Source organism: Montipora capricornis, chromosome 8 (assembly GCF_036669925.1).
Source record: "Montipora capricornis isolate CH-2021 chromosome 8, ASM3666992v2, whole genome shotgun sequence".
Taxonomy (NCBI): Eukaryota; Metazoa; Cnidaria; class Anthozoa; order Scleractinia; family Acroporidae; genus Montipora; species Montipora capricornis.
This window is the reverse complement of record NC_090890.1, coordinates 33,205,546-33,213,903: the sequence shown is the minus strand read 5'-3', so window position 1 is coordinate 33,213,903 and position 8,358 is coordinate 33,205,546. Positions and strand designations below refer to the sequence as shown.

General features: G+C 40.9%; 1 long non-coding RNA gene across 1 annotated transcript in view; it reads right to left on the bottom strand.

Moving 5' to 3' along the window:
- Nucleotides 1–7,112: 7,112 nt before the first annotated feature.
- Nucleotides 7,113–8,358, bottom strand: part of LOC138059410 (uncharacterized) — a 6,712-nt gene continuing 5,466 nt past the window's right edge. Inside the window, exon 3 of the long non-coding RNA XR_011134205.1 lies at nucleotides 7,113–7,693. This is a non-coding gene — a long non-coding RNA (uncharacterized lncRNA). The remainder of the gene's footprint in view (nucleotides 7,694–8,358) is intronic.

Sequence of the window (8,358 nt, the reverse complement as noted above, 5' to 3'; positions counted from 1 at the left end):
TCCATTGTTCTTATTTAGTTATAATATTGGACTGGCGTGCTGTGTCCTGCGGGACTGGTGCCGGAAAGAGAGGCAATTACTGTTTTTTTTTTTTGTAATCGTAATTCGAAAGTGGATTTTTTTAAAAAAATGTTTTCTGAATTATTTAAAATGGGTTTTTGAAGTTTACATTCTGCCTGGTAGAGTACTGTTGTTCGAGGTTGGAAGCGAAATAATGAATAACGCTTAAATTAAAAAAGAAAAGGAATAAAAGAATATTCAGCGTTCGAAAATTCGGAATAAAGAATTTTAAGGTTTCCGTTAAAGAATAGGGAATTCCAAAATATTAATCTCGAAAAAAATTAAATAATCAATAATGAATAACTCGGAAAAAACTGAAAGGAATATTGAATGACTGAGATCCAATTATTCTGCTTCGACGCCCGAGTATATGGCACTGCCTTCTGAAATCACCACCTCGACTTGTTTTCGTAGTTTTGTGAAAATGGACGTCGTGGATCAGGGAAATTTTTCTTTGAATTAGAAACTGTTACTCGCCAAATAGTATGCAACTTCATTTCATGTATTTTGATAGCAATGCGAACTAGAGAATTCTGCAATAAATGATAAACAAGTGAAAAAATCACTTAAATGAAGTAGAAAATGCGAATGAATGTTTTTCTCTATGCTTGACTGGCCCCTGCCAAGGAAACATACTTGCGACGCTTTGAAGGACTTCAAAAAAAAAGCAAACATAATAAAAACAACAATATAATCAATAACACTATTTTGAAACATGTTTTTAAACATTATAAATAGTCAGAGCTAGGGATCACGTGTTCAGCAACAAACGTCCCAGGATTATAGTTTGTGTAAAAAGAGCAAACAGCGAACATCTTCAGTTGACAAACACTTTATTAGACGTTTCGCCCTTCGGGTTTCTTCAGTAAAAGGTGTTACATGTACAGGGCTAAAAATACTTGGAATAGAAAATCTCTCTATGAAAAAGTCTTAAATAGGCTAAAAAAAAAATTACCAATGCAATCAAACTAACAAATAAAAACAATAAAATTAATGATGAAATAGGTATAGGCCCCTAGGGTAATACAAAGTGATGTGGAAAAAAGTGAGGTCGTAACAAAATCTCAAATCAAAGCCTTGAACAAAGTCGTTTTCTAGCTCACAATACCATTGTAATCTGAGGATCCGAAAAAAAGGCCTTTGAATGGTTAATTACAAAATCCCAATTATCGGCCCCTGAACTCCAGCATTGTGTGCTATACTCTCAGCCCTGCAACAAAATCCTTGATTGAGCCTTTGAACGATAGATCCAATGAATTATCTTAGAAATAAAAAGCTAGCTGACGGCCAAAAAGGAGAGCACTGGTGGGTGAAAAAAGTGTTAATTATGGGTGCTTTCCATCATGCCAAAGATTCCGGACATTTCGGTCGGAAATCAAATGGAAAGGTCCGTTTCGGTTTCTTCCGACCAGAATATTCAGGATCACCTCTGGAGGTGGCCCACTTATTTCGGTTGGAATGTTCCGACCGAAATTCGCTGTTCCATTTTTGACAAACCGGTTCTTTGCCCTAATTAGGGAATTCGGAAAAGGAATAAAAAGTGGCAAGAGCCATTCCTACTGGTTGGCCCGGTTTAATCGGAAAATGTCGTTCCATTTTCCTTCGGTATTCCCACTTATCTCTGACCGGTCGGTTTGGCATAATGGAAAGCACCCTATATCTGATCTAAAATCTGATCTTTAAATTCAAACCGTAAGGTTGAATGGTGCAATGCAGTGTACTCCAGAAAGAATGTATGGTTCAACAACATCCCTGAAAAAGATCACCACTCGTTCATCGCCTTTGATATTGTAAATTTCTACCCGTCTATTTCCCACAAGCTCCTCAACGACGCCCTATCTTTCGCAGCTTCCTATGCCGACATCTCCGCGGAAGATAGAAATATTATTTTTCACACCAAGCAATCCCTATTGTTCAACGACGACACTCCATGGAACAAGAAGCATGCACATGGGTCAAGAATGTAACGATGGGCTCCTTCGACGGCGCGGAAAGTTGCGAGCTAGTTGGATCATACTTGTTAAACCAGAGTTGATGGTTCAAGCATGCTTTATCAAATATTTGGTTGTGTGCCGGCACGCACTCGCCGATTTTACATCATATGTACACCCTGAGCGGGCACCCTGAACAAAAGGAACGAACTGGCGAGTGCGTGCCGGCACACAACCAAATATTTGATAAAGCATGCATGCTTGAACCATCAACTTATAAAAGGAACGTTAGTCAGTCAGTGTCTCATGCACCCGACGAGAGAGGACCATCAGGCCCTTTCGAAACAGTTCTGTAGTGTTTTAATGTTTTAATTTCTCCTTTCCTATACAATTATATAAATATATATATATATATATATATATATATATAGATATAGCTCTTTGGCATTACAAAGCTTTTGCTTTCATGTCCAAATTGAGCACTCTACTGGGATGAGTCATTGCCGCTAGCAATTGCGCATGCTCACTAGCTCGCTAGTTTGAGCACTCTGGCATGGCTTAGATGTACCACATGTGTGGGACATTTGGGGTGGCTTTATAAGCCTAACCTCCATCCCAGACATCAGCACTGCACTGATGAGGCCCAGAAGGCCGAAACAGTACTGTCTGCAGTTAGATATAGCTCTTTGGCATTACAAAGCTTTTGCTTTCATGTCCAAATTGAGCACTCTACTGGGATGAGTCATTGCCGCTAGCAATTGCGCATGCTCACTAGCTCGCTAGTTTGAGCACTCTGGCATGGCTTAGATGTACCACATGTGTGGGACATTTGGGGTGGCTTTATAAGCCTAACCTCCATCCCAGACATCAGCACTGCACTGATGAGGCCCAGAAGGCCGAAACAGTACTGTCTGCAGTTAGTTATATATATATATATATATATATATATATATATATATATATATATATATATATATAAGGCTAGCCTGCATCATTAACTTGATCCCTCTGATTAGCTGATGCCTAAGTTGGTGTTTGCCTGTGAATCGTTAGTCGATCCTTAGGTTTAAGGCTATGAAGGGGTTTAGGCTTTCCCATCTCACCCGTGAAAGAATCCCGGGATACTCACGTTAGGCCAATTCACTGTCTCGATAGCTGCGTTGCCAGCGTGGTTGTCCTGATGGTGTAGTGGTCATTACACCCTACCGGTGTTCAGGGGGACGTAGGTTCAAATCCCGCTCAGGGCAATTCTTCATGTTTTTCATTCGATATAATTAATCAGCTGATTACAGGATGGTTTTCATTTCTTCATTCTACGCTCTCTATATATATATATATATATATATATATATATATATATACATATATATATATATATATATATATATATATATATAACTAACTGCAGATAGTACTGTTTCGGCCTTATGGGCCTCATCAGTGTAGTGCTGTTGTCTGGGATGGAGGTTAAGCTTATAAAGCCACCCCAAATGTCCCACACATGTGGTACATCTAAGCCATGCCAGAGTGCTCAAACTAGCGAGAGTGAGCATGCGCAATTGCTAGCGGCATTGACTCATCCCAGTAGAGTGCTCAATTTGAACATGAAAGCAAATGCTTTGTAATGCCAAAGAGCCATAATCTAACTGCAGACAGTGATATCGTAAAACTTTATTCAAAAACCAAATACAAACAATATTGACAAAATTACTCAAGAGAGGAGGCTACAGCTAAAAGAAAAATACAAGCTTATCAGCACAGACTTTACATACAGCTGGATGAACCCAGATAGAATTAAACTTAGCCTGAGAAAAGCGATGAAAGTCAACTTGGATCCTACGTTTAACATCAGCAATAATAAACTTAGCGATAGCTCTAGAGTCCTCTCCACCATTGTGAAAGGTAGCCTTATTACGAAATTTCCAAATATCGCACAGAATCGACTTGATGATGTACAAAAGCAGACGCAGGCACTTCCTTTCAGGCACCGGGAATTGGTAAAAAAACACGAAGGGGCAATTGGGAACGAAGGGAGCTGACAAAAGCGCAGATAACATAGGGACAAAACGAGACCAGACCAATTTAACCCTACGACAAGCCAAGAAACAATGATCAATGGTCTCTAGACGGGCGCATAAAGCACAGCGAGGCGAGCGAATATAGCCCCAGGTGTGAAGAGAATGTCGCACCTTAACGGCACGGAGGGTAATCAACCATGCAAGATCATTTTTGTAGTTCTCGGTAAATGAATCGCGGATCAGACTCCAATGCCGAGAAAGGGAAAAGCGGGAGGGGACGAAACCTGACCAGAGGGCAGGGAAAATCGGGATGGTGCAGAAATTCGATAGCAAAACCTTGTAAAAGGCGCGAGACGTGTAAGTAAACCCAGGAGGTAAATCAGTGGCCTGAAAGGAAGAAAGGACACTCGCATAAAAGGCAGTAGGTCGGGCAGCGCTTGGAGTTAGGTTATCACGCAGCCCGGCCCACTCCGGCCGCAAAGGAGCTAACACAGAGCCACAAAAATACTTAGCAAGGTAAAAACCCTTAGAACTAGAATCGGACACGGAAGTAACTAAAGCCGCAAGCCGCAAGGCGCGGCCCTGGCAAGAAAAATCCTTTAAACCCAAACCTCCACTATCAACAGAACAAATAAGCGATTTACGAGCTACAGTCTCTAATCGAGCGCGCCACAAAAAGGGCCATATCAGGCTATTAAGTTTACTATAAACCCATTTAGGGGGTACTAAAACGCGCGACACATAGAGCAACTTACTTAACGCTAATATGTTCAAAATAAGGACCTTCCCAATAAAGGACAAGGATCGCGACTTCCATCTAGAAAGAGTTTTGTCAAGTTTGGACAAACGCGGTTCCCAATTATCGCGCTCAACGTCAACAGTACCGAAGAATACGCTTAAAATCTTCATTTTCCTAACCCAAGTGAGACCAAGTGGCTCGTCAAGGCGGTCTTTCCAGGCACCAAGCCACATGGCCTCAGTCTTGGACAAATTAAGCTTCGCACCAGAGCCACGCTCGTAAAACGCAATCGCATCAAAAAGTGAGAAAAGGGAAGAATCGTTTTTGACAAAGGCCGTAGTATCGTCAGCATACTGGCCGACTTTAAACTGGACACCACCAGCCCCCGGCAAGAGAAAGCCTTCGATCGCGGGAGAGTCCCTAATACGGCAGGCTAAAACTTCAACGCAAAGAACATAAAGCATAGTGGACAGGGCGTCGCCCTGCCTGACCCCCCGCAGCAAAGGAACAGGATCGGAAAGGAAATCGTTAACTAGGATACGCATATAAGCGCCGTTATACAAAGTGAAAATCCAGCTACAGAAGGAGGGCCCAAAACCGAAGTGTTCTGAAAGATTCATCAGAAAGGACCGATTAACACGATCGAAGGCTTTCTCCTGGTCTAAAGAGACGAGAATACCTGTCTCGCCGGGTCTCTCAATAAAATCTAGTGTATCGCGAAGAAGAGCCAAATTAGAAGAAATAGATCTACCTGGAACAGAACACGTCTGATCAGGGTCTACAATAGACCCCAACACTTTTTTCAAACGGAGGGAAAGGGCTTTTGAACAAATCTTATAATCCACATTCAGTAACGAAATGGGACGCCAGTTTTTTAGATTTCTACGATCATCTTTCTTATGAACAAGACGCGTAACACTCGATTTCATTGAGTCACACAGCTCACGATGGGCAAGAGACTCATTATACATATCAACTAAAAGGGGCCCCAAGAGGGACCAGAACGCAGAATAAAACTCAACAGTTAAGCCATCAGAACCGGGCATTTTGTTCCTATTAGAGAGGCGAAGGGCCTCGGACGCCTCGTTCAAAGAAAGAAGACCCTCGCATGATTCGCGCTCAGCTTCCGATAACCGGCGGGTAACGTGCTCAAACAAATGGGATTGGGCTACAGGGTCAATTGGCTCTTCAGAAAATAGGGAAGAATAAAAACGCTCGTGAGCTTGAATCATGTCAGGGAGGGAAAAAACCTCTTGCCCCTCAGAATCAAAGATAGAGGAGACGGAGCCTTTCTCGTGTCTCTCATTTTCAAGACCGAGAAAGAAACCAGAAGGAGACTCCCTCTCCTCTGCCCACTTAACCCTGCTGCGAATCTTAGAACCCTCGCGCTCGGAATCTAAGGGCCGATTTACACGGTACGACTTTGTCGCATGCGACAACGGCTTACGACAAGCCCACGACATGATTTACGATTGTTGTGTACGTCAGAAAAAATGTCGTAGCATTTTAAAACATGTTTTAAAACGCTGCGACAATCGTAAGTCATGTCGTAGGCCTGTCGTGAGCTTGTCCCATGCGACAAAATCGTATCGTGTAAATCGGCCCTAAAAGCGACCGCAGAGCAGCCACTGAAGTCAGAATTTCAGGACTAGCAGAAACATCGCCCGAAGCCAAACGATTCTTCAGGGCAATTAAGCGATTGGTTACAAAAACCTTCTGGGACGAGAGTAAACGGTGTTTACGACGAGAAAAGGCGATCGTAGTGAGCTTAATGTCAGACTTTAAACACTCCCAAAAATCGCGCTGAGAAGCAAAGCAATGACGAAAGGCCAGAAACTGCTCAATTAAATCCGAAATCTCTAAACAAAAGGATTCGTCATCGAGGAGAGAATTGTTAAACTTCCAAACTCCCGGGCCTCGCAGGGGAAGAGCCGCAATATCATAGTCTAAAATAACAAAGTCATGATCTGAGAAAACGCATGGGAGAATATCGCACCTAGTGACTTGATTACACTGAAGCCGCGGGACCAAAAAGGTATCCAGTCTGCTGGCAATTGAATGGTCTGGGCTGAACCAGGTGAACTGCCTGTCTCAGGGATGCAATAGACGCCAAGCGTCACGGAGGTTACAGCGAGATTTTAGGTCCGAGAAGCCGGAGTCGGGGAAAACCGACCTACCCAATTTGTCAAGCGCCGAGTCAAAACAATTCATATCCCCCCCGATCAGGAGCCGGGAGTTTGGAAGAAAAAAGGACGGGACCGACTGACTGGTAATTTTAATCATAAGATTGCAAAGAATGCACATCGATATGCCTGATAAATACAATCTGTATACACATACAAATACATCACAAAAATCAAAGCTATCTTTATTCTAATTATTCTAGTGTTCTTGCCTTAAACAAAGATAAATTGAGTGGTTTGTGTTTTGATTACCGATTGCAACAATGAATAACTGCAAAATAACTTCAATGACAAAAACTAAAGCATACAACATACTTGGATAAATGTGACTCAGTATAACAAAATGGGTTTTATGTACATGTAATACAAGTCAGTTCTTACAGAAAGAAGTCAAACGTAAAAAAATGGAACATGCCTTAGGATAACTGATGCAAAAATTTTGCCATCGTTGACCTTTACCAATGTGTTCTTTTTTTCTCCAACAGAATTGTTTTCAAAAAAAAAAAACCACACAGAACTTAGGCTGATAATTTACATTAAGAAAAAAGTAAAAACTTTTTGTTTCCAAAAAGAAGAAAAAAACCCCTGAGATGAAGCTGATAATTAAGTATGCTCCCAGCAAAACAATTACAGCGAATGAAAGTTTTAACAAAACCTTGCTTTCTGCCACAAGGTAAATGTCTCTAGTTCAATTAGTGTGCCAGAAGCAACAATCCTTGCAAATGTTGTTTTTAGAACCTCTCCATTGATTGACTCATCATCCTTAAAAGTAATTAAAGAAAATAATGATTAGTATCATCCCTTCCAAAATTAAGATCATTCGACAATATTTTAACAAAATAAGAAGAGAGCACAAATCTAATACATCCCTAATCCTGAGAAACAAAAGACACCAGCCACCAATTTTGGTGTACCAAATAAATGGAACCACATGTAATACCGGTACTTGCATGAGATTATATCTGTAACATTGTTCTTGATTCATTGAGTAACTCAGTTAACTATCAAATTAATTTTGTCATAATGATAAAAGTACACATATAGTGGTGGAACTCATGGAACAAATCTTGAAAATATTATATTGCCAGATGCTTTGTTTGTCTTCAACACTTTTCCAAAAAAAATTATGTGTGATGAGGTATTTAGAATTATCTCATTTAACAGTATTTCAAGTTTTAAACTGAAAGCAGATATTGGGTGAGACAATGGATAAATGAAACTACAGCATCATCTTCCGCTAATCGCTAGGCATTACTAGTCTATACGTACACGGGCCTGTAACTCAGACAGTGCTTTATAATTATTTTATTGCAGTGACTGTCAAGTATTAGTTGTTAAAGTGTAATTTATGTGAGTTATTTGTAAATATCTATATGCATCACTTGCTTAAAAGCAACAATCAGCTCCTACGTCTTTCAGACTTTCAG